Raw genomic sequence first — 27,483 nt, 5'->3', positions numbered from 1 at the left:
TAACACAAACCTAGACATACCTGTGCCAAGGTAGTCTTAGGTCACCTTTGGTACAACTCAGATACACATGTCGCGAGTTTGATCAGCGTCGCACAATCAAGGACAACCAGCTGCCAGGACGGTCAGGACTAGCCTATCCTTGGGCTCACGTCTGGCTCCCCGCACATCCTTACTACCTCCAATGTGCGCACTCTTACAGAATGAGGCCCAACCTAAGTTGAGCTACTCGGCTTCATGGTCAGAATGAGTTATCCAGCCAGCTAAGAGGCTTGCGTTCGAAATGACCGAGGACGATCATCGGAAGCAGCATAGTTGCATGGCATCCTTTAGAGGCTTTTACATATGTGCCATTAAAAAAGTTTGTAATTACACACAGGTCATTAAAAAAGTTGACCGCACACATATGCCACCGTTCTGAAGTTCTTTGCTCTCCAAGCCATTCTATCCGCATTCCGTCCGTTTTTCACCGTCTGGGAGTCCTGACAAGTGGGACAGGTCAGTCAAAACATCCATAATACCCCTCTTATCCGTATCCTCTCTCTCTCAAACTCTTCCGCAGCATCTACCGAGCGCCGCCGTGTAGATGAAGGTGTCATCGAGGAAGAAGCAGGCACCACCGCAGCAGTAGTCACAGCGGCGGGAGGAGGCGGAGGAGCAAGGGTCGCCGGCGGCGGCCGAGGCCATGGACGCCGCCACGATGGTCGCCTAGGAGGAGGCAGCAGGTTGTTCAGGGAAGGCGCCAGAGGTGGAAGCAGAGGGGAGGACAGTGGTGGTCGGCGTGCGGGAGCCGGCAGACGTCGAGAGCCACACGCTGCTCACCTGGGTGCTCGTCAATGTGGCCGCGCCCATGGACCGCGTCATCGCCGTCCACGTCGTGCCGGCGTCTGCCGCGGAGGCGGCGGCAGCGGACGACCTCGAGGCGGCGCCATGTTTCTCCAACCTCAAGCAGGTCACTGCTCTCTACTCCGAGTCTCTCTTCCACCATGGCCAGGGCGGAGCTCGCCCGCGCCCGTGCCCGCGGCGGCTGTCTGGGGCCCGCGCCGGCGGTCCGGGGCTGAGCTCGCCCGCGCCCGTGCCCGCGGCGGCTGTCTGGGGCCCGCGCCGGCTGTCCGGGGCTGAGCTCGCCCGTGCGTGCCCGCGGCGGCCGGTGCGGACCTCCTCGCGTCACCTCCACGTGCGCTGTGTCAGATCCATGGCGAGGACCGGCTGCGACAGCTCCACGCGCGCCGCCTCCTGGCTCTCGCTGCCGCCATTGGGGACGAGGCCGCCTTCCTCCACGCTGGGCCCTCGACGTCGCTGTCGGGGCTCATGCCACTGCTGTAGCTCCCCACCATCTCCTTCTTCTTTGCCGCGGTGGCGCGGGAGGCACGCCTGCACCTCGCCCGAGCACGTGGCTAACAAACGGACCCCACCGTAGGGTAAAATGGTCATTTCACCTGTCTGTTTGACACCGTTAAGTAGAAAAACAGACGGAATGGCTTGGAGAGCAAAGAAGTTCAGAACGGTGGCATGTGTGTGCGGCCAACTTTTTTAATGACCTGTATATAATTTCAAACTTTTTTAATAGCACATGTGTAAAAGCCTCCATTCTTTACTCTAAGGAAAAACTCTCACAAGGAAATAGAGGGCGACTCCCAAAAACACGCCACCGATGACCTTGCCGCGTCTCGTGCTTGGCCCACCACCGGTGAGAGGGCGACAAAAGTAGGAGAAAATCTTTGGGCAACGCTGCTGATTCTGCCGACCTACGGAACAGAGGTAATCTCTGGCTCCTCGGTAGTTCACCGGAAGTTGCACAGAGTTTTGTTCCGCCATGTTCGTTCAAAGGTGTTTTCTGGTTTCACCGGAGGGGAAGTCGATCAAGCTGTCCGATTCATTGAGTGTGGAGTTGTCCTGTTCTAGAGGAGAGTGATCGTTCTAACCCCAATGAATCAGAAACGGAGGTTGACTATGGCGGTATTAGAGGGGAGGCAGCCATGGAAGTTTCAAGCGGACTCAGAGCTTAGACCGTCTAAGGAGTCCTAGCATCCCAACGAGGTCTGGAGTGACCCGGGAAGAGGGATGAGGAAGACGAAATGGGCGTCCAAACAACAGAAAAAAAGATAGGCTGAAGAGATCAGGAAATCCTTGTTCAACTTCCAATCATTTGCAGAGAGAGCTCAAATTCTAGTTGAGGAGGATAGAGAACGAAATAGAAGGAAGAAGATAGAGGAGAGAGTCGTGAGAGAAAGAGAACCTCTGGAGCTTGACCGCTCGGCAATGGAGTTAGAGGCGGCGATGTGCCGACTATTGGAGTTGGGGAAAAAGCAGAGTAATACCGAGAGGAAAACAGAGGAAGCCCAACAGATAAATAATCCACCAAACCAGCCATTCACTGAGAGGAAAACAGGGGATCATGAATTATAAACTAAAACGTATTTTTCTCTCACATCAAATCAACCAAATCAACCAGTAAACGATCCAGTTTACAACGAAACGAACAGACTGAAAATGCGTCGAACAAGATGAAAATGGGCCAGCCCAGCAGGGGTGCTTCGGGTCCAGTATTGAGGACTTATTCAATCATTCATATCAGAAGTCTAGAATACATAGATGGGTGTGGGTGCCTCGGTCTAGGGTTCTAGAGGCGGCACAAATTGGGTTTCCGGCGTCGGTAGAGGCAGTAAGGAGATTTGGGGGTAAAGCGAAGCACATCTAGGCCGTAGCTCCCAAAACCACAGATTCAAGAACCTTTGTCGAAGTGATTGGGGAGAACAAGATGGATAGTCGAGGTGGGGGAGAGGCCCTTTTCGTGGGGGGCGTGAAGATGACCGCAAGGATCCCGGCCGTGAAGATCGCTTCCGCAGCCGTCAGCGAGAGGGGGAATATGACCACTAAGGTGAGCGTTATAATCCAAACCCTAGCAATTTTCGTATCGCTCCTAGAAGGGAGAACAATAGCAGGGAGGGTTACTGGGAGTCAGGAAGAGATGACTTCAGAATGCGGGAGGAGTTTGGTCGTGAGGATTATAGATGGAGGGATGAGGCCAGGGGTGCCAAAAGAAGAACTCAAGAAGGAGGATCATCTCACTTTGAGGAGGAGGATTTGCGCCACAAGTTGATTCGTGACCAACAGACCAAAGGGGGATTTGGCAGGGATGATAGTGGGAGAGGTTTGATTGATAGGTGCTTCAGGTGTAAAAAGACTGGCCACAAAAGTTTCAATTGTCCCAATCCTCCGATTTGCTATAACTATCACGATTCTGGGCATATGTCAACCAATTCTCCAAAATCCAAGGAGAATAAAGGCCTCAGATTGTGTGGATATGGGATGCCAGGCCAGTTGTTCTACAGTATCCAAGTGCCAATAGAGGAGGAGGAGGTGTCCAACAACCCTATTAGAGCTCTTATGACCATCATTCAAGGGAAAGGGACAGTGAACAATGTGACTACAGAGCTTAAGTATCTGATTAGCTCTACCTGGGATTGGCAGGTTAAGAGGATGAATAGCAATGAGTTCATGTTTGTAGTGCCCACAACCAAAGATCTAGAGTTCTCGACCAAGCTGAAAGAATTTAAATGCAAGATCTCTGATATGGTTGTGGCAGTGGAGAAGTCTGACCTCATGAGTGGGTGCTGTGATGTACTGACCACGGTTTGGGTTTAGCTGATGGGGATACCACACTGGGCTAGGAAGGAGAGGGCAGTTGAGGAAGTAGCTTACCTGGTAGGGGACTTTGAGGAGGTGGACAAGACTACTTTACCAGGACTAGGTCCTATTAGGGTGAAAGTATCTTGCAAAGACCCGAAGCAGATAAAAGGAGCATCAAAGGTCGATTTCAACAAGAAAGGGTTTATGGTGTCTTGGTTAGTAGAAACTGAGAAGACCCAAGGACCAAAGCAGGCTAGTAAGGATAGCTCCGAGCACAAAGAGAATGAAGAAGTGGATGACGAGGAATTCTCTGACAACTATCCTTTACATGATGGGGGGCTGAAAGATGCGGGTGGCCAACCACCTGAATCCAGCAAATAAGGTGGAACAAGGGGCAAAACAGTTCCTGTGCAGGGTGCTGACATTTCAAAAAAACTGAGCATGTACATAAGCTCCAAGGCAGTACATGTTACCTAGGAGGTGATGGTGCAGCCTCATGAGGTTTCAAAAACAGTTGTGTTAGAGGAAACTCAGGAACAGATGGAGTATTGTATGGACTCAGAAGACCCCAGTATTTTGTAGTCACAAAACTCAGAGATTTTAGTGGAGGAGTGTATTAATAAGGTGGCCAAGGCAAAAGATCAAGAGAAGATCAACAGCGAAGATCAGGAACAAACACTTAATATCTCAACAATGCCAATCCAAGCTGAAAGGAAGAGTGCCAGGGAGGTGGGGAGTGGAACACCAATTCTGGAGAAGGCCATGAAACTCAAGGCAAGCAAACATCTTCAAGGTACAGCTCAAAATTCTTTTTCTATTCTGCAAAATGTTGATAATGATCACTTAGCTAAGGTAGCAGCCACATGTCAAATAGTGTTTGGGGATAGTGCTGGTAAGATAGATGAATTTATTGATATCATTAAGGCTAAAGAGATTGCCCAAGCAGAGATTACTAGACTGGAAAGAGCTAAAGAAAAAAAAAAAGGAGGTTGTGATTATGGAGGAGATTGATGACTCCGAGGATGAGTGTCTTGAGGGTACAAGAGTACAAAATCGCCCCTATGAGTACAAGAAGGGGAGATTTTGTCAGTTTTTTGTTCTGAAGCTTCGGGAGAATGAGTTCAAGTGGGGTGTTTGTAATGTCTACAGGCCTGTTCAAATGGATTTGAAAGTTGAATTCCTAAGAGAGTTGATGGAGTTGATTCTTTCTACAGAAGTGCCTATTATTGTTGGAGGAGATTTTAATGTGGTTAGAGATAGGTTTGAGAAGTCATCTGGTAACATCAATGCAAGTCTAGTCAATATGTTCAATCAATTTGTCAGTGACACTAGTTAGAGAGAAATGCATCGACATGGGGGCACATACACTTGGACCAACAAACAAAGTTCTCCTATTATGGCAGTGTTAGATAGAATTTTCATTTCAGCTGGTTCGGAGATGCAGTTTCCTCTAGCTTCTGCAAGGTCGTTGACAAGAGTGGGGTTAGACCATAATCCTCTATTAGTTGAGACAGAAAATGGGGAGAATACCATATCACAAATATTCAGATTTGAGAATGCATGGCTTAATCAGGAAGGTTTCAAGGAGTGGGTGGTAGCCAAATGGCCATAGAGACAAAGCATATATCCTGGACCACTAGAACGTTGTATCATCGAGGCTAAGGAAACATCTAAAAGGTTGGAGTAGGAATTGGGGGAGTGATCAGAAAAAGGCTAAACAGAATCTGCTTCTGATAATTGAGCAATGGGATAAGATGGCTGAGGAGAGAGAATTAACCAATAGTGAATGGGTGGATAGATATGACAAAGAGGATGAGCTTGTGAAGATTTATGAGAATGAAGAACTTCTGTGGCAGAGAAGGGGAGGGGAAAACTGGTTGCTAAAAGGAGACGCCAACACAAGCTATTTCCTTACAATAGCAAATGGGAGGAAAAGAAAGTGTTTTATTAGGAATTTGGTAGAAGGGGAGAATACTATAGAAGATAAGGAGGAGTTAAAAGTTTTTATTACTAATTTCTATAAGAATCTTTTTGGGGGAGACCATCCACCTAAAATTTGTTTGAGTGAGGAATTTTAGAATGACAGAAGATTTGTGAGAACTGAAGATAATCAATGACTGGTTAGACCTTTTACTATGACTGAGTTGGAGGAAGCTGTCAAAGATATGAAGACAAACACTGCCCCAGGGCCTGATGGCTTTTCAATTGGTTTCTTCAAGAATTTCTGGGGAAATGTCAGGGGCGATATTCTAGAAATGCTCCAACAACTGCATAAGGGGCAGCTGGACATTGCTTGGCTAAATTATGGTATCATAGTTCTTTTGCCTAATGTCAAAGGGGCTAACCAGATTAGGCAATATAGGCCTATTTGTTTGGTGAATGTAATATATAAAATCATCACCAAGGTTCTTACCACTAGGTTGAATGCAGTTATCAATAAAGTGGTAAATGTAGCCCAAACAGCTTTTATCCCTGGAAGATACATTCTGGATGGAGTGCTGATCATACATGAGGTCCTACATGAGTTGAGGACTAAGAATCAGAAGGGGATCATTCTGAAATTAGACTTTGAAAAAGCCTATGATAAGGTGAATTGGAACTTTCTACATGATGTGTTGAGGAGGAAGAAGTTTGATCCAAAGTGGATAAGTTGGATTCTGAAGGCTGTGCAAGGGGGTAGAGTGGCTGTCAATCTAAATGGGGAGTTGGGTCAAATATTTCAGGAGCTATAAGGGGCTGAGACAGGGGGATCCCTTATCTCCTTTGCTTTTCCACCTGGTGGCAGATGCTGTGTCTGAAATGCTAAGTATTGCTAGTGAAGAAGGGATTATTAATGGGGTGTGTCCTGATCTTGTGGAGGGAGGACTGACACATCTAGAATATGCTGATGACACTGTCCTGTTCATACAGTATTCAGAAACTAATATGATAAATCTCAAATTCCTTTTGTTTTGTTATGAGGAGCTTTCAGGAATGAAGATCAATTATCTTAAGAGTGAGGTGTTCACACTGGGGTTGTCAGCACAGGAAAGCCAAAAAGTGGCTGATGCTTTCAATTGTAAATTGGGAAGGTTTCCTATGAAGTACCTGGGGTTACCTATCAGTGATAGAAGATTAAGCAAAGCAGAACTCTGCGACTCAGCTGACAAAATAGAGAGGAGATTACAAACATGGAAGTGTGGGCATTTATCTTCTGGGGAAGTCAATTCTAATAAACTCTAGTCTAACAAGCATCCCAATGTACACTATGGGGTTTTATTGGCTTTATGAGGGGATCCATCAAAGATTTGACTCTAGTAGAAGCAATTTTTTTTGGGAGGGCATTGGAAATAAGAAGTTCCACATGATAAAATGGGAAGCACTTGACAAACCTAAAGACTTTGGTGCCTTGGTTTTATTGATACTAGAGTAATGAATACTTTTTTGTTGTGCAAATGGATATACAGATTAGAGAGTGGAGAAGATAGTTTATGCATGAATTTGTTGAGGAAATACCTAAGAGGAAGGGGATTCTGTCAAAGTAAAAGGGCAGGTGGCTCTCAGTTTTGGGAAGGTTTGCATGATGTCAAAGAGTGGTATGAAAGGGGTAAGGCACATGTAGTGGGATGTGGACATCAAACTAGTTTTTGGAAAGATGTATGGCTGGGGAGTGTTCCCTTAAAATTCAGTTCCCAAGGTTGTTTAAAATCTGTCAGGATCAAGAAATATCTGTGCAAGCAGCAGCTGCAACTAATTGGGAGTTGAGCTATAGGAGATGCTTTGGGGAGGCAGAGATGGAGTGGAGGGAGTTGATGGCAAAGTTGGAGGTAGTTATCCTTACAAAGATGGATGACAAAGTGTGAAGGAAATTAGAACATTCGGGGAAATTCACTACCAGGGGCATGTATAGGTTCATCGCTTACGCTGGAGTAACAGATGGTCAGATGATGGAAATTTGGAAGGCCAAAACTCCACTGAAAGTTCAAATAATTTTATGGATGGCTTGGCACGACAGAATTCAAACAGTTCAACAGTTGAGGAGGAACTAGGATAAAGCCTAGGTGTGCAAGTTCTGTGGACAAGAGGAATCAGTAACTCATCTCCTCTTTCAGTGTCCGGTGGCAGTTGCAACTTGGTGCTGGGTTAGAGATAGCTTAGGATGGAACGGGTATCCAACATCAATCTCTTCTTTCCAAAACTTACTGACAATAGTGGGGAGGGTAGGGGGAGTAAAGAAATGTTATGGTGAATCATGGCGGCTGTGGGGTGGTCGCTGTGGAAGACTAGAAATGATCTTATATTTTCTAATATTGTGATCAAATCACCCAAGCAACTGGCTTATAAATCTTTGGGTTTCTTAAAGCAGTGGATCATGATGGCAAGGAAGGACGGAGCGATGTAGGAAGCATGGCTGGACAAACTGAAGGAGGGGATGGAACGATGGTGATCTGCATCTAAGAGTCCTGTTTGTTTTTTCTTTTCTATATCAGCTAGATCAGGTCTCCTAATGTCGGTGTCTGGTGTTGTTTCTTGTGAAATAGGAGTGTCGATCTGAGGAGGTGAACTAGTTGTGGGAAGTTCTAGATGGAGGTGCGCCACTCTTTTGCTGTGCTATGATGTAAAAGCTAGAAACCCAGCCCTAAATTGGTACCTCTTTTAGCTTTCAATATAAGTTGGGTATAATGCCTTTGATCTAAAAAAATGACCGAGGACCAACAACGATGTGGTTCTTAATCAGCATAGACGGAATCACATAAGTCCCCTACTACCTTGACTCCGTCCGGCCTCTATTTACATAATCACATGGTTCTTTTACACGATAGCAAATATAGCCAACCGTGATTCTGTATCCATCTATATCTTGCAGGTGACAGGAAATCACCTGATTTCTACCGACTAAGCATTTCTAAGCATTTATTCGATCCAGGGCCTATATTGGGTTCAAGGTATATTTCTGGACAAGAAAATTATATGCATCAACTGTTTTCAATCAACTCCGATAACCTAATGCATCAAACATAAAGGACTCAAGTTGATATTTATAAAATATAGGAGGTTTAGAATGCTCCGAGGCTTGCCTTTCAAGTAAGATGAGGGCTTATGGTCTGGGCACTCAGGCAAACCTTCCGGGACCTGTTCTTCGCCTTCTGGAGCTATTGGCTGCTGGGCCTCCTACTGGTCCTCTTCCACTGCCTCGAACTCCAAAAACGTTATTCCCTCCGGCGATCCAATATGCATGAGCACGCAATAAGATACAAAGAATGCATAGGTGATGATGTCGATGACTGGATGAAGTACTTAGCCATGCATCCGAACAATCTATTAAGAGAATAGCAATACTTTATTTTATTGAGTAGGTGTATATCTCTTCTCTAGTAGATAAGTTTTAGTTTACTAAGTAGTTGCTTATCTCCTCTCTAGTAAAGTAACATACACACACCATGCTCTAGCAACCTAAGATAGAGTTGCTCATCATCATTAAGATGTCTATCACCTGCAGCCAACAACTTATTTTAATTAGCTTAAGCCTCTACTTACCAATCCTAAGCTTATTCAAAGCAACAAGCCAAGATAACTAGATGTAGGTGAATTATAGTGCAGTAATTATCTAGCTACATAAAATCCCTCTCTTTTGGGGCACAACTAATGGTACTAGCATATTACACCCATCATCAACATGCCAAAAGTATCATGGTTAAGCCCTAACAATTCCTTAAAAGCATTTATTGATTTGCTAAGCATAGCTAGGTTAAAATTGGAACTGCTACGTGTCAGCCACACCGAAGCAGGGGCGTGTTTGACTGGCGGCGAACTTGCCGACGGTGAGGTCTCCAGTAGCACGGTCACCCCCAATGGCTTCCCCTCTTCAACCCGTACCCAGCGCACTAGATGGTTGAACCTCTACCGGCCTCTAGCTAGGGCGGCGGCAGTAATGGCTGACGGCGGCGCTGCACAGCGGAGGTCCCGCCATCTCTGACCATGGCATGCTCGGGTGAGCACGGCTACGGCTTTGTGGTGACCTAGCAGAGATCTAGGGTTAGGATTGGGGCTCGCGGTGGTGCCCGTGAGGCACGGCCACATGCATGGCGACACGGTGGCACGAGGGCGGCGCTGTGATGTTTAGGCAAGCTGAGTGACAGCATTGATCATCCATCCTCCCGTTTAGCTTCGCCATCACATGGCTAAGACCTAACACCTAGAAGTGAGAGGGGAAGAAGACCGGGCATGCCTGGCCATGGTGGCGCGCATGGTGGCGGCGTGGCTAGCTTACGGCGCCAAGGTGCGCGTACTCCTTCCGGTGGGGCCTACATTGGCCAAAGGCCAGCGACTACAACATCTACGGGACCTGGTGACCACGAGATAGTGGAGAGAGTGAGTGGTGCAGGCATGAGGCGGTCTGTCCATGGGGAGCATGAGCTCGGCGCGCACCACGGCAATGGCGACTACGATGATGGCACAATGGGGCCTCACCTGTGCTAGAATGGTGGCGCTAGCTGCTCGGGGAAGTGGAGTGAGTCACGGCGGAGCTACATGCGAGACAAATCGAACGACGATGCTACGGTGAATGCTAGCGAGGCCGGCGATGACGCGACATCGGCAGCGTTGCGCTTTCTATGCTCGGTGGGCGCGCGAGAGGGAAAGAGAGAGCGAGTGAGGGCGAGGGTGGGCGAGCAGCAGCGATGCAGCGTCTTTCTCCCCTCCCTGGCCTGATAAACGGGGTCCGCACCAGCGTATGGCCGCCACACGGTGTGCGCGGCCTACGCGCGGTCGGCGCCACTGCCGGCCGGTTTGAAATCGGCTAAGTGTCGATTCAGGCAGTCTAACAGCGCAATTTTGCACCCCTAGATCTCCCAAACTGTGGCGAGTTTTGATCAACCATTTTCACCATTGTGTAGAGCTATGTGAGTACTACAAAATTGCTTAAAGGAGTTTGGTCTAATTTGCACTGGTTTGTAAACTAAAAATCGCCAAAGCTGGCTACTTGAAAACTGTGAACCGTTTAAGACTTAGAAAATTTTCTAATTTCCTGAAACAGCAGCAAATCGAAACTTGTGAGCTCTATTTGACCAACTTAGGCACAGATTTAGCTCTTGGCCCTTAAACAAAGTTTGTTCTACATGACATGAACTACAACTTTTATTTAGGGCCCACTACCATGCAAGCTCTCTACGTAATTAGTGAAGTTAGGTCAAACAATCAACTTAATAACGCCACTTCTAGTGATACCTACACTTAGAAGCATTTTTGGACCAACTCATGAATATAAACTTGGTTCCATTTTCCATCTTAAGTGTGTCTAAAGTGTTTTAGTGACCAAACAACAGTCACTTGCATTAGCCAAGCATGATCACAAGCATATACATGTATAATTAAGCATCACATGTGATAACATAGAGTGAATGAAATGAAATTTCAAATGCTAATGCTCATGAATGAATGGGTGATGCTTATGCTCATGCAAATGCAAGTGCAAAGTGCAAGCTTAACACTGGGGTGTTACACCCGCACCGCCCGTATATCCAACCATGTCCAACTATCAGGCCAAAGGCCAAGGCGAAGGAGGCCCATGAAGGCCGAACGGAACAACCGACTTGAAAATCAAGGCATTCCAAGAATATCCAGAGCCGTCGTATCTGAACAATAGCATAGGAACAATCTACACGCATTCCATGTAATAAACTAGGAATCTAGTCTATTAGCCTATGGTCCTCATTGTATCTCTACTCCCTCAAGCTATATAAGGGGGAGTAGGGGCCTCGCAATCGGGATCCCAACTCATTCTCTTTCATCCCATCTACTATGTAGCTAGGAGCAACAGTCTCTGTAACCAAGCATACGAATACGAGAAGAGTAGCATCATCCCCAACTAGACTAGGGCACCCCACATGCCTAAACCAGTATACATCTTGTGTCACGTGTGCTACCATTAGATTCATCTTACGCGATTAGTTGCTAGGTATTGCCGGACCTAAATCTTCCAACAAGCAGCATGTTCGATGCCCCTTCTCTGCTGACGATTGCTTCGGTGGTGAGTTCCCACCATACTACACTGACTTCGACCTACTCGCCGACTTCCTGCCATCAATGGACTTCTTTGCCAACATCCCTGAGGAGCCCCTATCTCTATTGTCCTTCCCCACTAGGCGCCGGCAGCCCCGAGGAGTACCCATCTGATGCATAGCCGGCACCACCGCGGGGGTGCAGCAGGTGGACGACTTCTTTGAAGACATCACCGACCTATTCCAGATTGACCCGCTGTCCATCGTCTAGCGCTCTCACCCTCTGTATTGAAGACACTGCAGCTCGTGTTTCACTGGTACACGATTTTTTCTTGAATCTATTGTCTACATTTTTTTCCAACAGATAGAAGGCCAGGCGCAGGGGAAGGAGGCCAGATGGAGGTGTTCGGCGGTGGCGCATTGACCGAGGGTGGGTGGGAGAGGCGTTGGGCTATGGCACGACGGTAGCTTTTAAGAAGCTTACACTATAAGAAACCTGTTATTCCATGATGGATTCTCAGTGACGTTCTTGAGACCATCGCTGACAGGCACAATCTATGATTAATCTTTTTTCCGTCATGAATGTGCACTAGTGGATATCCCCGGCCCGCTAACTCATGACGGTTTTACTCATACGGTCACTGTGTATGATTTTAAATTCATCATGCTCTAATTAGCACAAAACAATAGGCCCGCTATCACATATTTAGTGCAAAAAATAAAAAATATGATTGCAGAAAGAATGAAACCCAAAAGCTGATTCGTACATTATTTTGAACCAAATAATTTTACACTTTTGTTGCATGTACGTGGTGCATGTGGTAAAACTAAAAATATTCTTGAGAACAAAAAATCTTGAAACCATAGGAATCGAACCCAAGCAATCAAAGAGCAGCTCAATTTGTGTGACTAAATCTCTGCAACTAAAACATTCATAACTATTCTGTTCACATATGCAACACCAAAACCGCTCCATGCGATCAGATCAGGAAAATAACGCGCACTTGCTCCATGCGACCAGCTCAATCCCCATAACAGCCGCAGCAAATTAGGAAGGCAAAAATCAATTCCCGTAACAATCGTGATCAATTCTACGATCACTCCACGCCGCCAATCACACGAGACCATGCCGTCACCTGCACCGCGACCTCCCTGGCACTCTGCAGTCGCACAGCACCGCGTCCTCACCTCCTCATGCCTGGCCCTCGCGCCACCTTCGCCATCGCACATGCCGTCCGCTGATCAACGACATCGTTCAATCGCGCCCTGTCCACGTCCTGCCTCGTCTGACGCCCCGTCTTGTCCCCGTCGCCTCGACGCCGCTGGAGCGCCCGTCGCCTCGTCGCCCTGCCCGCTGACGCTGGCGTACCCTGTCACGACGCCGAGCTAGCGACGAGCACCCACTAGGTATGTCACCAGGACCCTGTATCCCCATCTATCTTCCCTTCCAGCTATACGAAACGGAACACCCAAACCCAAATCCTAACAATAGCACGTGGTCGAAGACGACCATGGCTAATCCTAGCAGAAGCACATGGACGACGACAACCAGTGGAGTCATCGCCGAATCGCCCCGCTCAAGTCTTCATGGCGCCGCGCCCTCCCCACTAACGCTGCTGCTTTGCATTGCCGCGGGCTCAGGTCTCCACCGCCGCTGACACATGCCAGGCACGTGGAATCAGGACACCGCTCCGATGTCCATTGCAACATATCCCTGATCTCGCCACCTGCAGTCCGTGGAGCCTGCAATAGATCGGTGATCATGGCGAGCGGCCGAGCTCCTTAGCGTGAACCACCAGCCCACCACTAGCAGCTGGGCAGCACAAGCATCACGCCCGCTAACTCCTGCGCCGCACCGCCATTGCTAGGCGTGAGCTCGCTCCGAGGAACAGCCAGCCCTTGGTAAGCCACAGGTGAGCTTCCCCGCACCCCTGGGCTCCTTCTCCACGCACGTGCGCGCACAAGGCACACTGCGCAACCGCAGGCTCGCGTTGCTGGGAAATGGCCGCTGAGCACTGGTCGTGCTCTGCTCCATGCTCTGCTTTGCACGAGCGTTCCTATCTTGTTAGCTTACATCAGGATGACATGTCTACACTTTCTTGCCGTTTTCCTTCAAAAGAATAAAAGAGGAAATACATTGGAAATACAAGGAGTCAAGGACCCATACCCTTCGGCATGGACTCGGTCCATGGTGGACCGCTCACACACCACACCACCGATCCATGGTTCATGGACCTATCAGTGTTTTGTTTTTTATGTGTACATTCTAATAAATATCCTATTAGTTGTTGACAATTTTTTAAGGATGTTTATGAAACTAGAATAGTCTCCCTTTGCATGATCGGTTATCGAGACCATAATGTTTATAATTACATTTTTTATTACACCATGGTCAACTACTCAACTAGAAGCTAAATGTGCTCCTTTTTTTCTAACTCTGCAATATGGCAATGCTTTAGATTTAGTGCATTTTGGATAGTTCAGAGTGAGCTCATTTGTTTGAACAAGAACATATGTCATGCTGTTTGGGTAATTTGCAGTGAGTTTGTTTGGTTTTAGTCCATCCATTTTGGTTGGAATTTTGAGCTTTTGATCGTCAATTCAGTCTTCATCCTGCCATGCAAACCAACTGCATCTTGGTATTCGTGCAAAGCAGGTTCTCTTAGTCGAACTATTGAGAGATTAGATTCTTAATTGTAGAATAGATTCTAAAACATGTATTATGAAACACAAACTTGTTATGATTATCTTTCTGTAGCATTTGATTCCTAAAGAAGTGCAAGCTTATCTTTCACGTATCGTAGGCATGAAGTGATGCGACAATTGAACTTGATGTTTTACTTTTGCATTCAAATTTAAAGTTATATTTTAACTATCTATCTTTAATGAAGACTTATGTAATATTGATTGGAACATTATGATTGTTGTATCTATTTTAGATAACAGTATAACACACGCTCATATATATGTTATCATGGTATTATGTGTTTCAATTGCAATGCACGGGTGTGTGGAACTAAATATTTTTATTATATTCTCCTGTATTTCATGCTGGTAAATAAATATAAATAGAAAAAGAGTAAAGTGCATCAGCGGTCCCTAAACTTGTACCGCTGTGTTATCTCGGTCCCTAAACTCGCAAATCGACCGTTTAGGTTCTCAAACTTGTTCATCTGTGTCAACTCAGTCCCTAAACTTGTTCAGCTGTGTCATTCTGGTCCCTAAACTTGCAAATCATCCATTTAGGTCCTCAAACTTGTTTAGTTGTATCATCCCGGTCCCTAAACTTGGTTTTGAGTCTCATTTTGGTCAAAACATGGTGATCTAAAAATTTTATATCAAAAAATAATTCATAATTTTTTCATATGAACTCGAATGAAGACAAACTTTATATTAAAATTGTAGCCCTCGACGTGATATACGACTTTGTAGTTGAAAAGTTTTTGAATTAAAACTGTTTAGGGTCCCAAAATATTATTATATGTTTATAGATTTTGAAATTTAAAATTATCAAACTATCTTGGATATTGATATGGTTTATATGAAAGTTATAGTTCTCAATACGATCTACATCTTTGTAGTTGAAAAGTTTTTTGTTTGAAGTTATTTAGTGTCCCAAAATTTAATTTTAAATTTCAAATTTCAAAATCTATAAATATACAATAATATTTTGGGACCCTAAACAGTTTTAATTTAAAAAAAATCAACTACAAAGTCGTAGATCGCATCGAGGGCTACAAATTTGATATAAAGTTTGTCTTCATTCGAGTTTATATGAAAAAGTTATGAATTATTTTTTGATATAAAGTTTTTAGATTATTCTGTTTTGATCCCGATAAGACTCAAAATTAAATTTAGGGACCAGTATGACACCACAACACAGCCGAACAAGTTTAGAGAACGAGATAAACGATCGGTTTGCGAGTTCAACATGCAGTATTTTTTGGGCTTTGACCGAGTAATTTGTAGGTCGGCACAAAAAGAAGATGCGTCGTCCCGAGATCGTAACGATCGGTTTGCGAGTTCAACATGCTGTATTTTTTGGGCTTTGACCGAGTAATTTGTAGTCGGCACAAAAAGAAGATACGTCGTCCCGAGATCGAACCCAATACGTGCTGCATGAGAAAATCAAACTTTACCACTGGACTATGTAAACAGCTTTGTGCCAGTAGGATTATTTTTCCTTTTGGTTGATAGAAAAATCTACATCACCCCTAAGATTTGGAGAGGTGTCGACATAACGCTATGATTTGGAGAGGTGTCGACATAATGCTATGTACAAAATCAGGTATTTAAGGCCCCGTTTGGCAGGGCTTCTCCAGCGGCTTCAGGAGCCGTTCGAAGCCGTTTTCTGCCAAACAGGGTAAAATGAAACGGCTCCACCGACGAAGCCCCTAAAAACGTGCTCTCACATACCTTTAGGGTGATAAGAAGCCAAAAATAGTGGCTTCTCCCGGCTCCTTGTCCACCTCCATGCGCTGGTACCCCAGGACTTGGAACAAATTACATTAATTGCCATTGAAACCACCGCCGCACCCACCCCATTGTATCGCTACTTTTCTGTTTCCGTTCCCTCCCGTACGCGGAGCAGAAGACGCGCCGCCATGGTTCCTCCTCCGGCCGGCGACAACGAAGGCGGTGGTGGTAAGGAATCGGATAGATCGGGAGGCGAAGAAGATCCTTTCCTTGGTTCGGATCCGAGTGCGCACGGTGGCTTGTCCAGTCTTCTCGCCGGGGGTGCCGGTCTTCAGTGGACTGGCCCCTTGCCTGGCGGCAGCCATTGGCCGGGCGCAGCCAGCAGACCACCCAATGGAGGCGGTCCCTGGAGCAGCGCACCCGGTGGAGGAGCCCCCAGCGGCGGCCCCTGGACCAGCGCGGCCGGTGGAGGATCCCCCGGCGGCGGCCCCTGGACAAGCGCGCCCGGTGGAGGAGCCCCTGGCGGCGGGCGCTGGTCCAGCGCTCCCGGTGGAGGAGCCCCCAGTGATGGCTACTGGGTCGGCGGCGGCAACTGGCCTGTCGAGTCCGGCGGCGGACCATGGCCTCGCGCGCCCGTCCGAGGCGGCCCATGGTCCGGCACGGCTGGACCACCTCCCTCCGGCAAACAGGCTGCAGCACCTACCCCCGGCGCGACTGCAACACCTCCGCCTGGCCAGCAGTCAACCTCTGCCCCCGTAGGCGCAGGTACGTCGACCGTTAGTGGCAATTTTGGATGGCCAGAGTGGAATGCATCAGTCGCTGCCATGTACGGGCCAGATTGGAGGACGACCGGTGAAGATGTCGGCGACGGGCGCATGGAGATTGGGCACTCATCTGGCCCTAGCCATGATGCCTCTAATCGACGCCGTCACTACTACAGAATGGACTTGTTGTCCCGGGCGGTAACAGCCTTTAGTCCCGGTTACCGCGCCGGGACAACGATCCCGGGACTAAAGGTGGAACCTTCAGTCCCGGGTCATCGAGCCGGGACTAAAGAGGGACTTTTAGTCCCGGTTGGTAACACCAACCGGGACTAAAGGCCCTCCAGCCGAGCGAACCTGGCGCACCCTTTAGTCCCGGTTGGCAACACCAACCGGGACTAACGGTTCACCCTTTAGTCCCGGTTGGTAACCCCAACCGGGACTAAAGGTTCCTTTTCTTTTTCTTTTTTTTTTGTTTAATTTGTTTTCAGTTCAGTTACACGTATTTGTTTAATATATAATATATTTTTATGTACGTATTCTACGCTGCTAATATAAATACACGCATGCGTATAATTACATCTAATTCTCATCTTGAGCATTATTATATTCGAATAAAGTATGAAACTATATATATTATAGATATATATATATGTATATATACAACACTTTCATAATCTTGTTCTCGAAAATAACGATATCAATAAACATTTAATTTACATCATTTATTCCTTAAGATCAAAGTAGAACTCGCCGTTGGGATTTAGCACTTTTTCTAGAAGATATCCTGCTATTGACTCTTGAACTGCTTTCAGATGGTCTTTTTGCATAACCCTTCGTTTCAACCATTCAGTCTTGCATTTGAAATAAAAGGAAAAGTATTAATACACATATATGTATATATATTCATTTAAAAATAAATAAAAATTGATATATACGTACTCTGAGGACATCTTCAGGAGTTCTTCTTATGTGCGCAGTGATAAATTCACAAACGTAGTATCCACACAAGTTATTACCTGGTTCCTGCCGCAAACACCACTGTACGAGAAGAAGATTATTCTCATCATCTCACACGTAAATTGAAGTACGATATAGTAATTAAACACGTGGGGAAGTGTATATAGTACAAATTACTGGTATTTCAACTACATTAAGTGGTGCCTTGCAATCCTTGCGATGTTGCCGAATAAACTCTTTCCAAACCCTGTGCGACCAATAATGTACGATCGTTAATAAATTATGGCAAAGTCTATTCAATAATAGTTGTGCGCGAGAGATCGAAATTACCCCTGGATAATGTCTATCATATCTTGGTATAGTGCCCGTTCTTTTCTCAACGAGTCAAAGATTAGTAACCGACTTGAGTTTAACTCAATGACAATGAGTATCCAGTGAAAACTGCATTGGTTTATACACACACGTACATGCATATAAGTTGTATTGATATTACATAAAATGTGTAGACTACATTATTATTAACACTTACTCAAAGTTGTACGGGAAAAGTATTGTTGTCTTATCGTGCTGCTTCACGAAGAACATCATGATATTCTCTTGTGCTTCAGATACCCATCGCTCCTTGACAATAATACCGGTTTTGAATACGATATAAGGATCAATGAAGCCAACACTGGTGTCTTATATTCTTTGGAGCTCTGACATCTGGAATCTGTATATAAATATAAGTTACATGTGAGGATAATTATATACACGTACGCATGGAAGTGAGTTTATTAAATAAAAGTAAGAATCACTTACAAACAAAAGGAGCTAATGATTGATTTGTCCAGAGCGTCCATGTGGTATAGTTGATGCAATTCTTCGAAACTAATATGTAAGATGTCATCGCCACGGAAGTAATGATGGTCTCTAAATCTGACAAAGATCCAATGCTCGCCCCTGCCACACGCCTGCATGTACCACTTGTTGAGCAAGTACATTTGCGTACCCAATTCATTCAGAGCCGCAGGGTTGTACAGACTTTTGCCATATTTATAAGTCTTCCAGGTATCAACTTCCAGGTTCTGGATTGGAGCTTTGCCCGTCAATTGATCCAAGGTTAAACCAGTATCTTGAAAAAAAGCATTAAGGGCTTGAACCGACACTTCTCCAGAGTTGTCTGGTCGATAGACTTCTATGTTGGAACTATATTGATTAGCAACAACAAGATTTTGCATTGGTTGCTTCTGTTGTCCGAGCTGTGGGACATCCTTCCCTGATGCTCTTTTCCTTTTCTTATCTACATCATGTGACTTCACGAGGGAGCGGTCATAGTCTGATAGTGGCGAAGGCTTACGAAGTTCAATCATCTTTTTCTTGTGAGCATCGACCTTCTGCCTCAACACATCTCGTGGTATGTAAAAGTACGGCTTCTCCTTAAGCTTCGCTTGACTCTTGTTTTTTATATCTATAAAAAAATCTTTCACTTTTTTGTCTTCTTCAGCTGCTATTTGCTCATCAGTCTTTTCAGGAAGTATTTCTTGAGAAATAACTCTTTTTCTCGGGGTCTTCTTTGCCGCCGGGACCTTAGACGTCTTTGTAGTGCGTCGCTGTGGAGGGGGTGGGGGCGGTGTTGGAGACCGGCATGGAGACGATGAGGCCGGTGTTGGTGGAGACCGGCGTGGAGGCGTTGGAGATCGTTGTGGAGGCGGTGGGGCCGGTGTAGGAGTTGGAGATCGTTGTGGAGACTATGGGGCCGGTGTAGGAGTTGGCGATCGCCGTGGGGATGAAGTCGTCTCGCCCCCCGCGACGCTGTGATGAGATGGGGAATGAATGATTAGGCTAGGCTGGGGGGAGACCCTGCTACAAAAACAAGTTGTGTGTCAATTATTTTTGAAGCCAATAGAAAATTAATGGAAAATAATATTTCATTCACTTTCATTCGTACCTAGGGTGAGGTAGGAGAAGCGGTGGCGCCCCAGGAATGATGATGAAGCGTTTGCGCCATTGAATAAATGTCTTCTCTGCTTCTCCTAGTGTCTTCTCCCCATCACTGCCTTCAATGTCAAGAGGAACATTGCTGTAACCTTTGAGCACTCTATCGACCGAGACGCTAGCATATCCAGGTTGAATAACTAACCCATGGATTCTTGGTGTCTTCGTTCGGTCTATTGGAGATACAACCCCGACAGCCACCATGATTGATGCATTATTACCATCTGGAATGTGCAGCTCACATGTTGTTAGAGGCTCGGTAATGTCATCAACAGGGAAGCGCAACCCAGCGTCGTCTTGAATAACTGGCAGCTCCGTAGAAGCACAACTGCTTTTCATCTGACCAACGGGGCTAATGGTGACTCCCGGCGTTGATTGCGATTGCATTTGACTCATCGCTAGCTGCACTTGCCTCTTGATCTCCTCCTGCATTCTTGCCTCAAGAGATTTTTCTCGTTCACGTGATTCAAGCAATGCTTGTCGTGACTCATCAACAAATTGCTCCAATGCACGGATTCGTTCTGCCTCCTCATCCTTCTTTCTCTGGCGGCTTCTGTAGGTATCCTTGTCTGTTGGGAATGCGTGTAGCCACGGAACCGCCCCATAGCCTCTTGTTCGACCACCGTGTTCGGGATTCTCTAGGGCATATGTCAATTCATCCTTCTCTCTGTTGGGCTTGAAAACACCACTATCAGCTTCTTCCCTAGCACGAGCTAGTCTCTGTGTTGCTCTCTCAATTTTTTGGCCGAAAATTAGCTTGCCAGTGTCTGGGTCTAGGCTTCCCCCATGAGCGTAGAACCAATTCTTCGCGCGTTGAGGCCAGTTCTTCTCTATTGTTTCAGGTATGATTCCCTTGGCAGTAATCTCTGCTTCTAGGTTCTGCCACTTGGGAATAGCACTCTTATAACCACCTGATCCCATACGATGATGGTATTGCTTCTATCGGGCATTCTACCGATTCCTCATCACATGTTCCTCACTGTCTTGGGATGTCTTGTATTCTACGAAGGCATCCCAATGGGACTCCAACTTGACAAACGCCTTAGCATTGAAATTCGGCGTAGCATTCTTCAAGATAAACTTTTTATACAATGTCTTCTTCCAACTCTGGAACAATGTTGCCATCTTCTTCATTGTCCAATCCCTCACTAGCTCCTTCAAAGCATCATCTGCTTGTAATGTGAAATGATGAGTGATATCTCTCCAAGCTAGGTTCTTGTCACGATCAGATACAAAACTAACATTAGGAGCGGATATCTTCTGCTTCCATTCACGAGCACTAACTGGGATCCTATCCCTTACAACGAACCCACATTGATTGACATATGTCTGAGCATGTGGTCCCAATGGTTTGTCGGTGTCGGTGTCGAATTCTGATATTATGAAACGGCCCTCTAATGGCTTTTTTGGCCCTCGGACTTTCCTACTTTTGTCGGTGGTTGATGTAGATCCAGAGACCGGCTACATGAGTAGAAACACAACGATTAACAACAAATATACGTGCGCATGCATCTATAAGAGATGATAGATAATCGAATATACCTCGCCAGTATTTTCTTGCGCGACAATTTGTTGATCTTCAACCACCGGCATATTCAGGATATCCTCATAATCAGCAAAGTACTGACTCGTGTCATCTACATCCACATTGGTGCCAGCGTTGATAATATCCGCCATTATGTCATCACTCAAGTTATCATTCGGAGCAGCCATTTGTATCTTCAAGATAACACATAGATAGAATTACTATGGTACATAACATAAGTACATGTGATAACACATATAGAATTACTAAATCCAATTAAATATAATAACACATAATATTTCATCAACATAGAAAAAAGTACATGTATATATATACACATAGAATGATACAATATATTTTCTCTCTCTCAACACATAGAAATAAGTGCATATGTCTATATCTCTAGATATGCATGTGATACACATAGAATGTCTCTCTAGATACAATTTTCTCTCTCTCAACACATGAAAATAAGTACATGTATATATACATATAGAAATAATTAAGTACATATGTATACATATAGAATCTCTCTCTAGATATAATATATATAGAGAGATAGAATATATAATTACTAAATCCAATTAAATAAATCTAACATGAAATTAGATAAACTAGTAAGATAATACATTTTAATCTAACATATATCAAAAACTATAATAAAAAACTATCTAAAAAACTATCTAAATAAAATACTAATTAAATTTTAATACATTTAAATCTAATATATCAAAAACTATCTAAAAATAACTAAAAAACTAACAATAAACTACATGTACTTATTTTAATCTAACATACAGCCGAGACTTTGTAAAAAAAAATCTAAAAAACATGGCCGATCGAGAGCAACAGATCATATCGAGTTCGACGGAGGCCGTACGGCGTGGGCGCGTGGGAAGCGTCGGCGACGGATGGTGGGGTCGGGTGCGGCGGCGGAGACGGGATGCGGCGATGCGGGCCTGGAGAATGGCGCGGCCGGGCGGGGGTAGACGACGACGGCGGCGCGGCAGAGACGAGCTCGACGACGGCGGATGGCGCGGCCAGGCGCGGCTGAGCGACGGAGGCGAGATCGAAGATGAACAGAACAGACGTTCGATATATATAGCCTGGGACCCTTTAGTCCCGGCTGGCAACACGAGCCGGGACTAAAGGACATTTAGTCCCGGCTGGTAATACCAACCGGGACTGACCTTTAGTCCCGGTTGGTATTACCAGCCGGGACTAAATGTCCTTTAGTCCCGGCTCGTGTTGCCAGCTGGGACTAAAGGTATTTTTTTGGCGGGCACCGAAATTGCCGCCCACCCTTTAGTCCCGGTTCTTGGTCTGGGCCGGGACTGAAGCCCTGAAAAATTTGCCAACCCGCCAGCGTAATTGGAGAGGCCTGGGATTTTGTTTTTGTTTAATACTAGGTTAATCAATTAATTCCATAGCAACTTCAATACTTTGCAGTATTTATTTTAAAAAATACTATTGATTAACTAATTATTTATTGTAAATAGGAAAATTTTGTAACCTAAAGTTTTTAATTTCTTTTATGAATATAGAATATAAATGTTACTAATACTAAGTATTTTGTTAATGCAAAAATATATTTCTAACTTAAAATTAATAAAACTAATATTATTCGATAGGAAATTTATTATCACATTATTGTAATGTCAATGTTTCAATTTTTTCTCGGTTTTTGACCAAAATTGATAGGAATTTTTTTGTTGAACCTATAAAAATAGAGAAAATGTAGTATTTTTTTGTTCTACAGCCTTCTCAAATGAAAAAATGGCCTATATAAGGATTGTATATATTGATGAGCTTAACAAACTCGGTATTCAAAACTTTTCAATTTGAGACAATCTAGGGTCCCGAAAACTAGTTTGTAGGCGTCGAAATTTAAAAATCACAAATTTGAACCGTCGAAACTTTCTCAAATGGAAAGTTGACCAAAACAACAATTGTAGATCTTTTTGAGTTTAACAAACTTGGTATTCAAAACTTTCTAATTTGAAGTCATTTAGAGTTCATAATACTAGAGTCAAAGTGTTGTTTTTTTATTTGACCAAATTTGACTTGGTCAAACTTGCTCAAATGAGACACTAAATGACCTCAGATGAAAAAACTCTGAATACCAAGTTTGATCATCTCAGAAAGATCTACAATTGTTACATAGCTCATTTTCCCATTTGAGAAATTTTTATCAAACACTAGTCACAACTTCTTGAATCTCATATATACTTTCTAAAACTATGTCACACACTTGTGAAATTTGAACTACATTTTGTTCAACCTTTCTCAAATGAAAAAATGGCCTATATAAGAATTGTATATATTGATGAGCTTAACAAACTCGGTATTCAAAACTTTTCAATTTGAAGTCATTTAGAGTTCATAATACTAGAGTCAAAGTGTTGTTTTTTTATTTGACTAAATTTGACTTGGTCAAACTTGCTCAAATGAGACACTAAATGACCTTAGATGAAAAAACTCTGAATACCAAGTTTGATCATCGCAGCAAGATCTACAATTGTGAAGTCATAACATATTACATAATATCCGTCTCTAAAACATAATATATTAAACATGCATCGTTGTATCATATGGGCACAACAGTGAATTTCTTCTTGACGTATGACCCTTCGTTATGATCTTGTCGTAACCATGGAGTGTCTTCATCATTTAACATGATGCTTGGATCTTTCTTCACTATGAAGGGTGGAATTCGGATATTTCTTTCGTAATCTTCTGACATGTCTGACTTGTCTTCATTTCCCACTATATTTATTTTCCCAGAAAGAATTATGTGGCGCTTTGGCTCATTGATCATTGAGTTGATGTCTTCGTTTTTTCCTCTCTTTGATTTTGTAGACATGTCTTTCACATAGAACACCTGACTCACATCGGCAGCAAGGACAAATGGTTCCTCTTTGTACCCAATATTGTTGAGGTCCACTGTTGTCATTCCATACTCTTTGTCGACTGTTACCCCTCCTCCGGTCAGCTTCACCCATTGGCACCGGAACAAAGGGACTTTAAAATTAGGTGCGTAGTCTAGTTCCCATATCTCTTCTATGCGGCCATAATATGTTTGTATATTCCCATTTGGATCTGTTCCATCTATGCGAACACCACTATTTTGATTGGTGCTCCTTTTATCTTGGGCAACTGTGTAAAATGTATTCCCATTTATCTCGTACCCTTGGTACGTGAGGATATGCCACGATGGCTGCCTAGCCAACAAATACAGTTGCTCATCAATATTATCATCGCCTTGACATTCTTTTTGCAACCAACCACTGAAACTTTCCATGTGCTGACGCCTAATCCAAGCTTCAGTCTTCCCTGGAAATTTGGATCGTAAGAACTCCTTATGTATCTCGATGTACGGATGCACCAATGACGAGTTCTGAAGAACTGTGTAGTGTGCTTTATTGAAATAATCGTCTTCCATGCCGATATATGTTTTCTTCCCTAAAGTTCCTTTACCACTGAGTCGCCCCTCGTGTCGTGATTCAGGAACGCCAATCGGGGCAAGGTCAGGAATAAAGTCAACACAGAACTCAATGACCTCCTCTGTTCCATAGCCCTAGGCGATGCTTCCTTCAGGCTTAGAACGGACTTTCACATATTTCTTCAAGACTCCCATAAACCTCTCGAAGGGGAACATGTTATGTAAGAACACAGGTCCAAGAATACTAATCTCCAAGAATACTAATCCCGTACACACCCATGAATCCTAACAGGTTCACACAAAGATTCTTTATTAGGTGCATCACGTCGATTGCGTTGCGGACCTCTAGGACTTGCCAATAGGGTAGCTCCCAAAAGATGGACTTCTTCTTCCACATGGGTGCGTGTCCCTTAGCATCTTTGGGAACAGATTCACTGCCTTGTCCCTTTCCAAATACTACTTTTACATCCTTGACCATTGCGAGTACATCTTCCCCGGTTCGGTTATGAGGCTTCTTCCGATGGTCTGGCTTACCTTTAAAATGCTTCCCTTTCTTTCTTACTTGGTGATTCAACGGAAGGAATCGACGATGGCCAAGGTACACGACCTTTCGACATCTTTTCAAATATATACTGTCAAGGTCATCAAAACAATGTGTGCATGCATTATATCCTTTGTTTGTCTGACCTGAAAGATTACTTAAAGCAGGCCAATCATTGATTGTTACGAACAACATTGCTCGTAGGTCAAAGTGTTCTTGTTTGTACTCATCCCAGATACATACACCTGGTTTGTTCCATAAAACTAGAAGTTCTTCAACTAATGGCTTCAGATAGACATCAATATCGTTGCTAGGTTGCCTCGGACCTTGGATGAGGATCGGCATCATAATGAACTTCCGCTTCATGCATAACCATGGAGGAAGGTTGTAGATACATAGAGTAACTGGCCAAGTGCTATGACTAGTGCTCTGCTCTCCAAAAGGATTCATACCATCTGTACTTAAGGCGAACCTTAAGTTTCTAGCCTCATTTGCAAACTCTGGAAATTCCCTGTCTATCGCTCTCCACTGGGACCCATCAGCTGGGTGTCTCAGCATATTGTCTACCTTACGGTCTTCTTTATACCACCGCAACAACTTTGCATGGTCTTTATTTCTGAACAAACGTTTTAAGCGTGGTATTATAGGAGCATACCACATAACCTTGGCAGGGATTTTCTTTCTAGGACGTTGTTCACCCTCGACGTCACCAGGATCATCGCGCCTGATCTTATACCGCGATGCTTTACATACCGGACATTCATCCAAATTCTCGTATTCATTGCCATGGTAGAGGATGCAGTCACTAGGACATGCATGTATCTTCTGGATTTTTAATCCCAATGGGCAGACAACTTTTTTTGCTTCGTACGTAGTGGTGGGCAATTCATTTGGCTTCGGAAGCATCTTCTTTATGAGGTTCAATAAATTCCCAAATGCCTTGTCGGATATATCATTCTTTGCCTTCCACTGTAGCAATTCTAGTGTTGTACCCAGCTTTTTTTGCCCCTCTTCGGCCGTCGGGTATAGCAACTTCCTATGATCCTCAAGCATGCGCTCGAACTTAACTTTCTCTTTTTCACTTTCCAATTCTTGTTGTGCATCATGAATGGCATCGCCAAGAGCATCACCGAGATCATCTTCTACCGCTACCTCTTCTTCATCTCCCCCCATTGTAGTGTCATCAAAGGCACCATACTGAGCAATAATGTCATCAATGTCTAAATCTTCTCCTTCACCTTCTTCCATCATTACCCCGCTTTCTCCATGCTTAGTCCAACATATATAGTTTGACATGAAACCTGACTTAAGCAAATGTGAATGAAGACTCATTGAGCTTGAATATTCCTTTAAATTCTTACATAGGGCACATGGACAGCACATGAAACCATCCCGCTTATTTGCCTCGGCCACACCTAAGAAATAGTGCAAGCCCTTAATAAAGTCTTGGGAGCGGCGATCGGCATTGTACATCCAATGGCGTGACATAATCTGTATTACACGATAAATTATGAAAACCTTGAACATAATTTAGTATTTTATTACACAACACAAATGACACACACACGGTTGATTAATTAACTAAGCCTGGCTACAACGTAAGCAATCCCAACTATCACTAAACAAACTAAAACTACAATGCACTTCAGTAACATAATTATTTCGTGATCGTACGCAACTAAAATAGACAAATCATTCTTCTATTGAATATCAATAAGCTTCTCCTGCTGGCTCACTGACTCATCAGCAACAGCCGCTACCTCAAGCGCACCCAAATTCTGCACATATGTAGCATAATCTTCCTCCCAGTACCAACCATCGCATCCATTGCCCTCCCACTGAAATTAAAGCCAAAAAATATTTAGTCAAAAATATTCAAGAAAAGCAGGTCAATTAGCCATAAATAAAAAATGCGTCAGAAACTCACATCGCGATCCGGGCACTTGTAGAAAACACGACCCTTGTTGGGTCCCTGTCTCTTGACTCGGTACTCCATCACAATCTTCTGCTTACACTTGCCGCAGATAATGAGAGGGAGTTCTGGCCTCAGTCGTTTCGCAACCGAACGAGAGGCCGAGGATCCGGTACCAGTTGTCATCTACTTTCTATACTTATTTTTGCAAACTAGTGTAAATTTCATATTTTCTAAAATGATATATTTAACCTAAACTAGTACGGATTTCACATGTTTCAATAAATAACCATCCGTACTAGTTGACCTTGCTTACGTGATCATCTCGCGAGCATTTCTC

This window comes from Miscanthus floridulus, chromosome 14, assembly GCF_019320115.1.
Source record: "Miscanthus floridulus cultivar M001 chromosome 14, ASM1932011v1, whole genome shotgun sequence".
NCBI lineage: Eukaryota > Viridiplantae > Streptophyta > Magnoliopsida > Poales > Poaceae > Miscanthus > Miscanthus floridulus.
Note: the sequence above shows the minus strand (reverse complement) of the source record.